This window comes from Scyliorhinus torazame, chromosome 4 (genome assembly GCF_047496885.1).
Source record: "Scyliorhinus torazame isolate Kashiwa2021f chromosome 4, sScyTor2.1, whole genome shotgun sequence".
Classification (NCBI taxonomy): Eukaryota; Metazoa; Chordata; class Chondrichthyes; order Carcharhiniformes; family Scyliorhinidae; genus Scyliorhinus; species Scyliorhinus torazame.
The window spans coordinates 22,661,222-22,677,067 of NC_092710.1; positions in this window are offsets into that span (position 1 = coordinate 22,661,222).

Here is a 15,846-nt window from a genome sequence, read left to right on the forward strand (position 1 = left end):
CCCAGTACCGTCTCCTCCTGACGTCAGCGCGCTATCCCAGTACCGTCTCCTCCTGACGTCAGCGCGCTGTCCCAGTACCGTCTCCCCCTGACGTCAGCGCGCTGTCCCAGTACCGTCTCCCCCTGACGTCAGCGCGCTGTCCCAGTACCGCCTCCTCCTGACGTCAGCGCGCTGTCCCAGTACCGTCTCCCCCTGACGTCAGCGCGCTGTCCCAGTACCGTCTCCTCCTGACGTCAGCGCGCTGTCCCAGTACCATCTCCTCCTGACGTCAGAGCGCTGTCCCAGTACCGACTCCTCCTGACATCAGCGCGCTGTCCCAGTACCGTCTCCTCCTGACGTCAGCGCGCTGTCCCAGTACCGACTCCTCCTGACATCAGCGCGCTGTCCCAGTACCGTCTCCTCCTGACGTCAGCGCGCTGTCCCAGTACCGTCTCCTCCTGACGTCAGCGCGCTGACCCAGTACCGTCTCCTCCTGACGTCAGCGCCCTGTCCCAGTACCGTCTCCGCCTGGAATCAGCGCGCTGTCCCAGTACCGTCTCCCCCTGACGTCAGCGCGCTGTCCCAGTACCGTCTCCCCCTGACGTCAGCGCGCTGTCCCAGTACCGCCTCCTCCTGACGTCAGCGCGCTGTCCCAGTACCGTCTCCTCCTGACGTCAGCGCGCTGTCCCAGTACCGTCTCCTCCTGACGTCAACGCGCTGTCCCAGTACCATCTCCTCCTGACGTCAGAGCGCTGTCCCAGTACCGACTCCTCCTGACATCAGCGCGCTGTCCCAGTACCGTCTCCTCCTGACGTCAGCGCGCTGTCCCAGTACCGACTCCTCCTGACATCAGCGCGCTGTCCCAGTACCGTCTCCTCCTGACGTCAGCGCGCTGTCCCAGTACCGTCTCCTCCTGACGTCAGCGCGCTGACCCAGTACCGTCTCCTCCTGACGTCAGCGCCCTGTCCCAGTACCGTCTCCGCCTGGAATCAGCGCGCTGTCCCAGTACCGTCTCCTCCTGACGTCAGCGCGCTGTCCCAGTACCGTCTCCTCCTGGATTCAGCGCCCTGTCCCAGTACCGTCTCCTCCTGACGTCAGCGCGCTGTCCCAGTACCGTCTCCTCCTGACGTCAGCGCGCTGTCCCAGTACCGTCTCCCCCTGACGTCAGCGCGCTGTCCCAGTACCGTCTCCTCCTGACGTCAGCGCGCTGTCCAAGAACCGTCTCCTCCTGACGTCAGCGCGCTGTCCCTGTACCGTCTCCTCCTGACGTCAGCGCCATGTCCCAGTACCGTCTCCTCCTGACGTCAGCGCCCTGTCCCAGTACCGTCTCCTCCTGACGTCAGCGCGCTGTCCCAGTACCGTCTCCTCCTGACGTCAGCGCGCTGTACCAGTACCGTCTCCTTCTGACGTCAGCGCCCTGTCCCAGTTCCGTCTCCTCCAGACGTCAGCGCGCTGTCCCAGTACCGTCTCCTCCTGACGTCAGCGCGCTGTCCCAGTACCGTCTCCTACTGGATTCAGCGCCCTGTCCCAGTACCGTCTCCTCCTGACGTCAGCGCGCTGTCCCAGTACCGTCTCCTCCTGACGTCAGCGCGCAGTCCCAGTACCGTCTCCTCCTGACGTCAGCGCGCTGTCCCAGTTCCGTCTCCTCCTGACGTCAGCGCGCTGTCCCAGTGCCGTCTCCTCCTGACGTCAGCGCCATGTCCCATTGCCGTCTCCTCCTGACGTCAGCGCGCTGTCCCAGTACCGTCTCCCCCTGATGTCAGCGCGCTGTCCCAGTACCGACTCCTCCTGACATCAGCGCGCTGTCCCAGTACCGTCTCCTCCTGACGTCAGCGCGCTGTCCCAGTACCGTCTCCTCCTGACGTCAGCGCGCTGACCCAGTACCGTCTCCTCCTGACGTCAGCGCCCTGTCCCAGTACCGTCTCCGCCTGGAATCAGCGCGCTGTCCCAGTACCGTCTCCTCCTGACGTCAGCGCGCTGTCCCAGTACCGTCTCCTCCTGGATTCAGCGCCCTGTCCCAGTACCGTCTCCTCCTGACGTCAGCGCGCTGTCCCAGTACCGTCTCCTCCTGACGTCAGCGCGCTGTCCCAGTACCGTCTCCCCCTGACGTCAGCGCGCTGTCCCTGTACCGTCTCCTCCTGACGTCAGCGCGCTGTCCAAGAACCGTCTCCTCCTGACGTCAGCGCGCTGTCCCTGTACCGTCTCCTCCTGACGTCAGCGCCATGTCCCAGTACCGTCTCCTCCTGACGTCAGCGCCCTGTCCCAGTACCGTCTCCTCCTGACGTCAGCGCGCTGTCCAAGAACCGTCTCCTCCTGACGTCAGCGCGCTGTCCCTGTACCGTCTCCTCCTGACGTCAGCGCGCTGTCCCAGTACCGTCTCCTCCTGACGTCAGCGCGCTGTCCCAGTACCGTCTCCCCCTGACGTCAGCGCGCTGTCCCAGTACCGTCTCCTCCTGACGTCAGCGCGCTGTCCAAGAACCGTCTCCTCCTGACGTCAGCGCGCTGTCCCAGTACCGTCTCCTCCTGACGTCAGCGCGCTGTCCCAGTACCGTCTCCCCCTGACGTCAGCGCGCTGTCCCAGTACCGTCTCCTCCTGACGTCAGCGCGCTGTCCAAGAACCGTCTCCTCCTGACGTCAGCGCGCTGTCCCAGTACCGTCTCCTCCTGACGTCAGCGCGCTGTCCCAGTACCGTCTCCCCCTGACGTCAGCGCTCTGTCTCAGTACCGTCTCCTCCTGACGTCAGCGCGCTGTCCAAGAACCGTCTCCTCCTGACGTCAGCGCGCTGTCCCTGTACCGTCTCCTCCTGACGTCAGCGCGCTGTCCCAGTACCGTCTCCTCCTGACGTCAGCGCGCAGTCCCAGTACCGTCTCCTCCTGACGTCAGCGCGCTGTCCCAGTTCCGTCTCCTCCTGACGTCAGCGCGCTGTCCCAGTGCCGTCTCCTCCTGACGTCAGCGCCATGTCCCATTGCCGTCTCCTCCTGACGTCAGCGCGCTGTCCCAGTACCGTCTCCCCCTGATGTCAGCGCGCTGTCCCAGTACCGTCTCCTCCTGACGTCAGCGCGCTGTCCCAGTACCGTCTCCTCCTGACGTCAGCGCGCTGTCCCAGTACCGTCTCCTCCTGACGTCAGCGCCCTGTCCCAGTACCGTCTCCTCATGACGTCAGCGCGCTGTCCCAGTACCGTCTCCTCCTGACATCAACGCGCTGTCTCAGTACCGTCTCCTCCTGACGTCAGCGCCCTGTCCCAGTACCGTATCCTCCTGACGTCAGCGCGCTGTCCCAGTACCGTCTCCTCCTGACGTCAGCGCGCTGTCCCAGTACCGCCTCCTCCTGACGTCAGCGCGCTGTCCCAGTACCGTCTCCTCCTGACGTCAGCGCGCTGTCCCAGTACCGTCTCCTCCTGACGTCAGCGCGCTGTCCCAATACCGTCTCCTCCTGACGTCAGCGCGCTGTCCCAGTACCGACTCCTCCTGACGTCAGCGCGCTGTCCCAGTACCGTCTCCTCCTGACGTCAGCGCGCTGTCCCAGTACCGTCTCCTCCTGACGTCAGCGCGCTGTCCCAGTACCGTCTCCTCCTGACGTCAGCGCGCTGTCCCAGTACCGTCTCCTCCTGACGTCAGCGCGCAGTCCCAGTACCGTCTCCTCCTGACGTCAGCGCGCTGTCCCAGTACCGTCTCCTCCTGACGTCAGCGCGCTGTCCCAGTACCGTCTCCTCCTGACGTCAGCGCGCAGTCCCAGTACCGTCTCCTCCTGACGTCAGCGCGCAGTCCCAGTACCGTCTCCTCCTGACGTCAGCGCGCTGTCCCAGTACCGTCTCCTCCTGACGTCAGCGCGCTGTCCCAGTACCGTCTCCTCCTGACGTCAGCGCGCTGTCCCAGTACCGTCTCCTCCTGACGTCAGCGCGCAGTCCCAGTACCGTCTCCTCCTGACGTCAGCGCGCTGTCCCAGTACCGTCTCCTCCTGACGTCAGCACGCTGTCCCAGTACCGTCTCCTCCTGACGTCAGCGCGCAGTCCCAGTACCGTCTCCTCCTGACGTCAGCGCGCTGTCCCAGTACCGTCTCCTCCTGACGTCAGCGCGCTGTCCCAGTACCGTCTCCTCCTGGATTCAGCGCCCTGTCCCAGTACCGTCTCCTCCTGACGTCAGCGCGCCGTCCCAATACCGTCTCCTCCTCACGTCAGCGCGCTGTCCCAGTACCGTCTCCTCCTGACGTCAGCTCGCTGTCCCAGTACCGTCTCCTCCTGACGTCAGCGCGCTGTCCCAGTACCGTCTCCCCCTGACGTCAGCGCGCTGTCCCAGTACCGTCTCCTCCTGACGTCAGCGCGCTGTCCAAGAACCGTCTCCTCCTGACGTCAGCGCGCTGTCCCAGTACCGTCTCCTCCTGATGTCAGCGCGCTGTCCCAGTACCGTCTCCTCCTGACGTCAGCGCGCTGTCCCAGTACCGTCTCCTCCTGACGTCAGCGCGCTGTCCCAGTGCCGTCTCCTCCTGACGTCAGCGCGCTGTCTCAGTACCGTCTCCTCCTGACGTCAGCGCGCTGTCCCAGTACCGTCTCCTCCTGACGTCAGCGCGCAGTCCCAGTACCGTCTCCTCCTGACGTCAGCGCGCTGTCCCAGTTCCGTCTCCTCCTGACGTCAGCGCGCTGTCCCAGTGCCGTCTCCTCCTGACGTCAGCGCCATGTCCCATTGCCGTCTCCTCCTGACGTCAGCGCGCTGTCCCAGTACCGTCTCCCCCTGATGTCAGCGCGCTGTCCCAGTACCGTCTCCTCCTGACGTCAGCGCGCTGTCCCAGTACCGTCTCCCCCTGACGTCAGCGCGCTGTCCCAGTACCGTCTCCTCCTGACGTCAGCGCGCTGTCCCAGTACCGTCTCCTCCTGACGTCAGCGCGCTGTCCCAGTACCGTCTCCTCCTGACGTCATCGCGCTGTCCCTGTGCCGTCTCCTCCTGATGTCAGTGCGCTGTCCCAGTACCGTCTCCTCCTGACGTCAGCGCGCAGTCCCAGTACCGTCTCCTCCTGACGTCAGCGCGCTGTCCCAGTTCCGTCTCCTCCTGACGTCAGCGCGCTGTCCCAGTTCCGTCTCCTCCTGACGTCAGCGCGCTGTCCCAGTTCCGTCTCCTCCTGACGTCAGCGCGCTGTCCCAGTACCGTCTCCTCCTGACGTCAGCGCGCTGTCCCAGTACCGCCTCCTCCTGACGTCAGCGCGCTGTCCCAGTACCGTCTGCTCCTGACGTCAGCGCGCTGTCCCAGTACCGTCTCCTCCTGTCGTCAGCGCGCTGTCCCAGTACCGTCTCCTCCTGACGTCAGCGCGCTGTCCCAGTACCGTCTCCTCCTGACGTCAGCGCGCTGTCCCAGTACCGTCTCCTCCTGACGTCAGCGCCCTGTCCCAGTACCGTCTCCTCCTCACGTCAGCGCGCTGTCCCAGTACCGTCTCCTCCTGACGTCAGCTCGCTGTCCCAGTACCGTCTCCTCCTGACGTCAGCGCGCTGTCCCAGTACCGTCTCCCCCTGACGTCAGCGCGCTGTCCCAGTACCGTCTCCTCCTGACGTCAGCGCGCTGTCCAAGAACCGTCTCCTCCTGACGTCAGCGCGCTGTCCCAGTACCGTCTCCTCCTGATGTCAGCGCGCTGTCCCAGTACCGTCTCCTCCTGACGTCAGCGCGCTGTCCCAGTACCGTCTCCTCCTGACGTCAGCGCGCTGTCCCAGTGCCGTCTCCTCCTGACGTCAGCGCGCTGTCTCAGTACCGTCTCCTCCTGACGTCAGCGCGCTGTCCCAGTACCGTCTCCTCCTGACGTCAGCGCGCAGTCCCAGTACCGTCTCCTCCTGACGTCAGCGCGCTGTCCCAGTTCCGTCTCCTCCTGACGTCAGCGCGCTGTCCCAGTGCCGTCTCCTCCTGACGTCAGCGCCATGTCCCATTGCCGTCTCCTCCTGACGTCAGCGCGCTGTCCCAGTACCGTCTCCCCCTGATGTCAGCGCGCTGTCCCAGTACCGTCTCCTCCTGACGTCAGCGCGCTGTCCCAGTACCGTCTCCCCCTGACGTCAGCGCGCTGTCCCAGTACCGTCTCCTCCTGACGTCAGCGCGCTGTCCCAGTACCGTCTCCTCCTGACGTCAGCGCACTGTCCCAGTACCGTCTCCTCCTGACGTCATCGCGCTGTCCCTGTGCCGTCTCCTCCTGATGTCAGTGCGCTGTCCCAGTACCGTCTCCTCCTGACGTCAGCGCGCAGTCCCAGTACCGTCTCCTCCTGACGTCAGCGCGCTGTCCCAGTTCCGTCTCCTCCTGACGTCAGCGCGCTGTCCCAGTTCCGTCTCCTCCTGACGTCAGCGCGCTGTCCCAGTTCCGTCTCCTCCTGACGTCAGCGCGCTGTCCCAGTACCGTCTCCTCCTGACGTCAGCGCGCTGTCCCAGTACCGCCTCCTCCTGACGTCAGCGCGCTGTCCCAGTACCGTCTGCTCCTGACGTCAGCGCGCTGTCCCAGTACCGTCTCCTCCTGTCGTCAGCGCGCTGTCCCAGTACCGTCTCCTCCTGACGTCAGCGCGCTGTCCCAGTACCGTCTCCTCCTGACGTCAGCGCGCTGTCCCAGTACCGTCTCCTCCTGACGTCAGCGCCCTGTCCCAGTACCGTCTCCTCCTGACGTCAGCGCGCTGTCCCAGGACCGTCTCCTCCTGACGTCCGCGCGCTGTCCCAGTACCGTCTCCTCCTGACGTCAGCGCGCTGTCCCAGTACCGTCTCCTCCTGACGTCAGCGCGCTGTCCCAGTGCGGTCTCCTCCTGACGTCAGCGAGCTGTCCCAGTACCGTCTCCTCCTGACGTCAGCGCGCTGTCCCAGTACCGTCTCCTCCTGACGTCAGCGCGCTGTCCCAGTACCGTCTCCTCCTGACGTCAGCGCGCAGTCCCAGTACCGTCTCCTCCTGACGTCAGCGCGCTGTCCCAGTTCCGTCTCCTCCTGACGTCAGCGCGCTGTCCCAGTACCGTCTCCTCCTGACGTCAGCGCGCTGTCCCAGTACCGTCTCCTCCTGACGTCAGCGCGCTGTCCCAGTACCGTCTCCTCCTGACGTCAGCGCGCTGTCCCAGTACCGTCTCCCCCTGACGTCAGCGCGCTGTCCCAGTACCGTCTCCTCCTGACGTCAGCGCGCTGTCCCAGTACCGTCTCCTCCTGACGTCAGCGCGCTGTCCCAGTTCCGTCTCCTCCTGACGTCAGCGCGCTGTCCCAGTACCGTCTCCTCCTGACGTCAGCGCGCTGTCCCAGTTCCGTCTCCTCCTGACGTCAGCGCGCTGTCCCAGTTCCGTCTCCTCCTGACGTCAGCGCGCTGTCCCAGTACCGTCTCCTCCTGACGTCAGCGCGCTGTCCCAGTACCGTCTCCTCCTGACGTCAGCGCGCTGTCCCAGTACCGTCTCCTCCTGACGTCAGCGCGCTGTCCCAGTACCGTCTCCTCCTGACGTCTGCGCGCTATCCCAGTACCGTCTCCTCCTGACGTCAGCGCGCTGCCCCAGTACCGTCTCCTCCTGACGTCAGCGCGCTGTCCCAGTACCGTCTCCTCCTGACGTCAGCGCGCTGTCCCAGTACCGTCTCCTCCTGACGTCAGCGCGCTGTCCCAGTGCCGTCTCCTCCTGACGTCAGCGCGCTGTCCCAGTACCGTCTCCTCCTGACGTCAGCGCGCTGTCCCAGTACCGTCTCCTCCTGACGTCAGCGCGCTGTCCCAGTACCGTCTCCTCCTGACGTCAGCGCGCTGTCCCAGTACCGTCTCCTCCTGACGTCAGCGCGCTGTCCCAGTACCGTCTCCTCCTGACGTCAGCGCGCTATCCCAGTACCGTCTCCTCCTGACGTCAGCGCGCTGTCCCAGTGCCGTCTCCTCCTAACATCAGCGCGCTGTCCCACTACCGCCTCCTCCTGACGTCAGCGCGCTGTCCCAGTACCGTCTCCTCCTGACGTCAGCGAGCTGTCCCAGTGCCGTCTCCTCCTGACGTCAGCGCGCTGTCCCATTACCGTCTCCTCCTGACGTCAGCGCGCTGTCCCACCACCGTCTCCTCCTGACGTCAGCGCGCTGTCCCAGTACCGTCTCCTCCTGACGTCAGCGCCCTGTCCCAGTACCGTCTCCTCCTGACGTCAGCGCGCTGTCCCAGTACCGTCTCCTCCTGACGTCAGCGCGCTGTCCCAGTACCGTCTCCTCCTGACGTCAGCGCGCTGTCCCAGTACCGTCTCCTCCTGACTTCAGCGCGCTGTCCCAGTGCCGTCTCCTCCTGACGTCAGCGCGCTGTCCCACCACCGTCTCCTCCTGACGTCAGCGCGCTGTCCCAGTACCGTCTCCCCCTGACGTCAGCGCGCTGTCCCAGTACCGTCTCCCCCTGACGTCAGCGCGCTGTCCCGGTACCGTCTCCTCCTGACGTCAGCGCGCTGTCTCAGTACCGTCTCCTCCTGACGTCAGCGCGCTGTCCCAGTACCGTCTCCTCCTGACGTCAGCGCGCTGTCCCAGTACCGTCTCCACCTCACGTCAGCGCGCTGTCCCAGTACCGTCTCCTCCTGACGTCAGCGCGCTGTCCCAGTACCGTCTCCTCCTGACGTCAGCGCGCTGTCCCAGTGCCGTCTCCTCCTGACGTCAGCGCGCTGTCCCAGTACCGTCTCCTCCTGACGTCCGCGCGCTGTCCCAGTGCCGTCTCCTCCTGACGTCAGCGCCCTGTCCCTGTACCGTCTCCACCTCACGTCAGCGCGCTGTCCCTGTACCGTCTCCTCCTGACGTCAGCGCGCTGTCCCAGTACCGTCTCCTCCTGACGTCAGCGCCCTGTCCCTGTACCGTCTCCACCTCACGTCAGCGCGCTGTCCCAGTACCGTCTCCTCCTGACGTCAGCGCGCTGTCCCAGTACCGTCTGCTCCTGACGTCAGCGCGCTGACCCAGTACCGTCTCCTCCTGACGTCAGCGCGCTGTCCCAGTACCGTCTCCTCCTGACGTCAGCGCGCTGTCCCAGTACCGTCTCCTCCTGACGTCAGCGCGCTGACCCAGTACCGTCTGCTCCTGACGTCAGCGCGCTGTCCCAGTACCGTCTCCTCCTGACGTCAGCGCGCTGTCCCAGTACCGTCTCCTCCTGACGTCAGCGTGCTGTCTCAGTACCGTCTCCTCCTGACGTCAGCGCGCTGTCCCAGTACCGTCTGCTCCTGACGTCAGCGCGCTGTCCCAGTACCGTCTCCCCCTGACGTCAGCGCGCTGTCCCAGTACCGTCTCCTCCTGACGTCAGCGCGCTGTCCCAGTACCGTCTCCCCCTGACGTCAGCGCGCTGTCCCAGTACCGTCTCCCCCTGACGTCAGCGCGCTGTCCCAGTACCGTCTCCCCCTGACGTCAGCGCGCTGTCCCAGTACCGTCTCCCCCTGACGTCAGCGTGCTGTCCCATTACCGTCTCCTCCTGACGTCAGCGCGCTGTCCCAGTACCGTCTCCCCCTGACGTCAGCGCGCTGTCCCAGTACCGCCTCCTCCTGACGTCAGCGCGCTGTCCCAGTACCGTCTCCCCCTGACGTCAGCGCGCTGTCCCAGTACCGTCTCCTCCTGTCGTCAGCGCGCTGTCCCAGTACCGTCTCCTCCTGACGTCAGCGCGCTGTCCCAGTACCGTCTCCTCCTGACGTCAGCGCGCTGTCCCAGTACCGTCTCCTCCTGACGTCAGCGCGCTGTCCCAGTACCGTCTCCTCCTGACGTCAGCGCGCTGTCCCAGTACCGTCTCCTCCTGACGTCAGCGCGCTGTCCCAGTACCGTCTCCACCTGACATCAGCGCGCTGTCTCAGTACCGTCTCCTCCTGACGTCAGCGCGCTGTCCCAGTACCGTCTCCACCTGACGTCAGCGCGCTGTCCCAGTACCGTCTCCTCCTGACGTCAGCGCCCTGTCCCAGTACCGTCTCCTCCTGACGTCAGCGCGCTGTCCCAGTACCGTCTCCTCCTGACGTCAGCGCGCTGTCCCAGTACCGTCTCCTCCTGACGTCAGCGCGCTGTCCCAGTACCGTCTCCTCCTGATGTCAGTGCGCTGTCCCAGTACCGTCTCCTCCTGACGTCAGCGCGCTGTCCAGGTACCGTCTCCTCCTGACGTCAGCGCGCTGTCCCAGTACCGTCACCTCCTGACGTCAGCGTGCTGTCCCAGTACCGTCTCCTCCTGACGTCAGCGCGCTGTCCCAGTACCGTCTCCTCCTGACGTCAGCGCGCTGTCCCAGTACCGTCTCCTCCTGAGGTCAGCGCGCTGTCCCAGTACCGTCTCCTCCTGAGGTCAGCGCGCTGTCCCAGTACCGTCTCCTCCTGAGGTCAGCGCGCTGTCCCAGTACCGTCTCCTCCTGACGTCAGCGCGCTGTCCCAGTACCGTCTCCTCCTGAGGTCAGCGCGCTGTCCCAGTACCGCCTCCTCATGACGTCAGCGCGCTGTCCCAGTACCGTCTCCTCCTGACGTCAGCGCGCTGTCCCAGTACCGTCACCTCCTGACGTCAGCGCGCTGCCCCAGTACCGTCTCCTCCTGACGTCAGCGCGCTGCCCCAGTACCGTCTCCTCCTGACGTCAGCGCGCTGTCCCAGTACCGTCTCCTCCTGACGTCAGCGCGCTGTCCCAGTGCCGTCTCCTCCTGACGTCAGCGCGCTGTCTCAGTACCGTCTCCTCCTGACGTCAGCGCGCTGTCCCAGTACCGTCACCTCCTGACGTCAGCGCGCTGTCCCAGTACCGTCTCCGCCTGACGTCAGCGCGCTGTCCCAGTACCGTCTCCTCCTGACGTCAGAGCGCTGTCCCAGTACCGTCTCCTCCTGACGTCAGCGCGCTGTCCCAGTACCGTCTCCTCCTGACGTCATCGCGCTGTCCCAGTACCGTCTCCTCCTGACGTCAGCGCGCTGTCCCAGTACCGTCTCCTCCTGACGTCAGCGCGCTGTCCCAGTACCGTCTCCTCCTGACGTCAGCGCGCTGTCCCAGTACCGTCTCCTCCTGACGTCAGAGCGCTGTCCCAGTACCGTCTCCTCCTGACGTCAGCGCGCTGTCTCAGTACCGTCTCCTCCTGACGTCAGAGCGCTGTCTCAGTACCGTTTCCTCCTGACGTCAGCGCGCTGTCCCAGTACCGTCTCCTCCTGACGTCAGCGCGCTGTCCCAGTACCGTCTCCTCCTGACGTCAGCGCGCTGTCCAGGTACCGTCTCCTCCTGACGTCAGCGCGCTGTCCCAGTACCGTCACCTCCTGACGTCAGCGTGCTGTCCCAGTACCGTCTCCTCCTGACGTCAGCGCGCTGTCCCAGTACCGTCTCCTCCTGACGTAAGAGCGCTGTCCCAGTACCGTCTCCTCCTGACGTCAGCGCGCTGTCCCAGTACCGTCTCCTCCTGACGTCAGCGCGCTGTCCCAGTACCGTCTCCTCCTGACGTCAGCGCGCTGTCCCAGTACCGTCTCCTCCTGACGTCAGCGCGCTGTCCCAGTACCGTCTCCTCCTGACGTCAGCGCGCTGTCTCAGTACCGTCTCCTCCTGACGTCAGCGCGCTGTCCCAGTACCGTCTCCTCCTGACGTCAGCGCGCTGTCCCAGTACCGTCTCCTCCTGACGTCAGCGCCCTGTCCCAGTGCCGTCTCCTCCTGACGTCAGCGCGCTGTCCCAGTACCGTCTCCTCCTGACGTCAGCGCCCTGTCCCAGTGCCGTCTCCTCCTGACGTCAGCGCGCTGTCCCAGTACCGTCTCCTCCTGACGTCAGCGCGCTGTCTCAGTACCGTCTCCTCCTGACGTCAGAGCGCTGTCTCAGTACCGTCTCCTCCTGACGTCAGCGTGCTGTCCCAATACCGTCTCCTCCTGACGTCAGCGCGCTGTCTCAGTACCGTCTCCTCCTGACGTCAGCGCGCTGTCCCAGTACCGTCTCCTCCTGACGTCAGCGCGCTGTCCCTGTACCGTCTCCTCCTGACGTCAGCGCGCTGTCCCAGTACCGTCTCCTCCTGACGTCAGCGCGCTGTCCCAGTACCGTCTCCTCCAGACGTCAGCGCGCTGTCCCAGTACCGTCTCCTCCTGACGTCAGCGCGCTGTCCCAGTACCGTCTCCTCCTGACGTCAGCGCGCTGTCCCAGTACCGTCTCCTCCTGACTTCAGCGCGCTGTCCCAGTACGTCTCCTCCTGACGTCAGCGAGCTGTCTCTGTGCCGTGTCCTCCTGACGTCAGCGCCCTGTCCCAGTGCCGTCTCCTCCTGACGTCAGCGCGCTGTCCCAGTACCGTCTCCTCCTGACGTCAGCGCGCTGTCCCAGTGCCGTCTCCTCCTGACGTCAGCACGCTGTCCCAGTACCGTCTCCTCCTGACGTCAGCGCGCTGTCCCAGTACCGTCTCCTCCTGACGTCAGCGCGCTGTCCCAGTACCGTCTCCTCCTGACGTCAGCGCGCTGTCCCAGTACCGTCTCCTCCTGACGTCAGAGCGCTGTCCCAGTACCGTCTCCTCCTGACGTCAGCGCGCTGTCCCAGTACCGTCTCCTCCTGACGTCAGCGCGCTGTCCCAGTACCGTCTCCTCCTGACGTCAGCGCGCCGTCCCAGTGCCATCTCCTCCTGACGTCAGCGCGCTGTCCCAGTACCGTCTCCTCCTGACGTCAGCGCCCTGTCCCAGTACCGTCTCCTCCTGACGTCAACGCCCTGTCCCAGTGCCGTCTCCTCCTGACGTCAGCGCGCTGTCCCAGTACCGTCTCCTCCTGACGTCAGCGCGCTGTCTCAGTACCGTCTCCTCCTGACGTCAGCGCGCTGTCCCAGTACCGTCTCCTCCTGACGTCAGCACGCTGTCCCTGTCCCGTCTCCTCCTGACGTCAGCGCGCTGTCCCAGTACCGTCTCCTCCTGACGTCAGCGCGCTGTCCCAGTACCGTCTCCTCCTGACGTCAGCGCGCTGTCCCAGTACCGTCTCCTCCTGACGTCAGCGCGCTGCCCCAGTACCGTCTCCTCCTGACGTCAGCGCGCTGTCCCAGTACCGTCTCCTCCTGACGTCAGCGCGCTGCCCCAGTACCGTCTCCTCCTGACGTCAGCGCGCTGTCCCAGTACCGTCTCCTCCTGACGTCAGCGCGCTGCCCCAGTACCGTCTCCTCCTGACGTCAGCGCGCTGTCCCAGTACCGTCTCCTCCTGACGTCAGCGCGCTGTCCCAGTACCGTCTCCTCCTGACGTCAGCGCGCTGTCCCAGTGCCGTCTCCTCCTGACGTCAGCGCGCTGTCCCAGTGCCGTCTCCTCCTGACATCATCGCGCTGTCCCAGTACCGTCTCCTCCTGACGTCAGCGCGCTGTCCCAGTACCGTCTCCTCCTGACTTCAGCGCGCTGTCCCAGTACCGTCTCCTCCTGACGTCAGCGAGCTGTCTCAGTGCCGTGTCCTCCTGACGTCAGCGCCCTGTCCCAGTACCGTCTCCTCCTGACTTCAGCGCGCTGTCCCAGTACCGTCTCCTCCTGACGTCCGCGCGCTGTCCCAGTACCGTCTCCTCCTGACGTCAGCGCGCTGTCCCAGTACCGTCTCCTCCTGACGTCAGTGCGCTGTCCCAGTACCGTCTCCACCTGACGTCAGCGCGCTGTCCCAGTACCGTCTCCTCCTGACGTCAGCGCGCTGTCCCTGTAACGTCTCCTCCTGACATCAGCGCGCTGTCCCAGTACCGTCTCCTCCTGACGTCAGCGCGCTGTCCCAGTACCGTCTCCTCCTGACGTCAGTGCGCTGTCTCAGTACCGTCTCCTCCTGACGTCAGCGCGCTGTCCCAGTACCGTCTCCTCCTGACGTCAGCGCGCTGTCCCAGTACCGTCTCCTCCTGACGTCAGCGCGCTGTCCCAGTACCGTCTCCTCCTGACTTCAGCGCGCTGCCCCAGTACCGTCTCCTCCTGACGTCAGCGCGCTGTCCCAGTGCCGTGTCCTCCTGACGTCAGCGCCCTGTCCCAGTACCGTCTCCTCCTGACTTCAGCGCGCAGTCCCAGTACCGTCTCCTCCTGACGTCAGCGCGCAGTCCCAGTACCGTGTCCTCCTGACGTCAGCGCGCTGTCCCAGTACCGTCTCCTCCTGACGTCAGCGTGCTGTCCCAGTACCGTCTCCTCCTGACGTCAGAGCCCTGTCCCAGTACCGTCTCCTCCTGACGTCAGCGTGCTGTCCCAGTACCGTCTCCTCCTGACGTCAGCGCGCTGTCCCAGTACCGTCTCCTCCTGACGTCAGAGCCCTGTCCCAGTACCGTCTCCTCCTGACGTCAGCGCGCTGTCCCAGTACCGTCTCCTCCTGACGTCAGCGCGCTGTCCCAGTACCGTCTCCTCCTGACGTCAGCGCCCTGTCCCAGTACCGTCTCCTCCTGACGTCAGCGCGCTGTCCCAGTACCGTCTCCTCCTGACGTCAGCGCCCTGTCCCAGTACCGTCTCCTCCTGACGTCAGCGCGCTGTCCCAGTGCCGTCTCCTCCTGACGTCAGCGCGCCGTCCCAGTACCGTCTCCTCCTGACGTCAGCGCCCTGTCCCAGTACCGTCTCCTCCTGACGTCAGCGCGCTGTCCCAGTACCGTCTCCTCCTGACGTCAGCGCGCTGTCGCAGTACCGTCTCCTCCTGACGACAGCGCGCTGTCCCAGTACCGTCTCCTCCTGACGTCAGCGCGCTGTCGCAGTACCGTCTCCTCCTGACGACAGCGCGCTGTCCCAGTACCGTCTCCTCCTGACGTCAGCGCGCTGCCCCAGTACCGTCTCCTCCTGACGTCAGCGCCCTGTCCCAGTACCGTCTCCTCCTGACGTCAGCGCGCTGTCTCAGTACCGTCTCCTCCTGACGTCAGCGCGCTGTCTCAGTACCGTCTCCTCCTGACGTCAGCGCGCTGTCTCAGTACCGTCTCCTCCTGACGTCAGCGCGCTGTCCCAGTACCGTCTCCTCCTGACGTCAGCGCGCTGTCCCAGTACCGTCTCCTCCTGACGTCAGCGCCCTGTCCCAGTACCGTCTCCTCCTGACGTCAGCGCGCTGTCCCAGTACCGTCTCCTCCTGACGTCAGCGCGCTGTCCCAGTCCCGTCTCCTCCTGACGTCAGCGCGCTGTCCCAGTACCGTCTCCTCCTGACGTCAGCGCGCTGTCCCAGTACCGTCTCCTCCTGACGTCAGCGCGCCGTCTCAGTACCGTCTCCTCCTGACGTCAGCGCGCTGTCCCAGTACCGTCTCCTCCTGACGTCAGCGCGCTGTCCCAGTACCGTCTCCTCCTGACGTCAGCGCGCTGTCCCAGTCCCGTCTCCTCCTGACGTCAGCGCGCTGTCCCAGTACCGTCTCCTCCTGACGTCAGCGCGCTGTCCGAGTAGCGTCTCCTCCTGACGTCAGCGCGCTGTCCCAGTACCGACTCCTCCTGACGTCAGCGCGCTGTCCCAGTACCGTCTCCTCCTGACGTCAGCGCGCTGTCCCAGTACCGTCTCCTCCTGAGGTCAGCGCGCTGTCCCAGTACCGTCTCCTCCTGACGTCAGCGCGCTGTCCCAGTACCGTCTCCTCCTGAGGTCAGCGCGCTGTCCCAGTACCGTCTCCTCCTGACGTCAGCGCGCTGTCCCAGTACCGTCTCCTCCTGAGGTCAGCGCGCTGTCCCAGTACCGCCTCCTCCTGACGTCAGCGCGCTGTCCCAGTACCGTCTCCTCCTGACGTCAGCGCGCTGTCCCAGTACCGCCTCCTCCTGATGTCAGCGCGCTGTCCCAGTACCGTCTCCTCCTGACGTCAGCGCGCTGTCCCAGTACCGTCACCTCCTGACGTCAGCGCGCTGTCCCAGTACCGTCTCCTCCTGACGTCAGAGCGCTGTCCCAGTACCGTCTCCTCCTGACGTCAGCGCGCTGTCCCAGTACCGTCTCCTCCTGACGTCAGCGCGCTGTCCCAGTACCGTCTCCTCCTGACGTCAGAGCGCTGTCCCAGTACCGTCTCCTCCTGACGTCAGCGCGCTGTCCCAGTACCGTCTCCGCCTGACGTCAG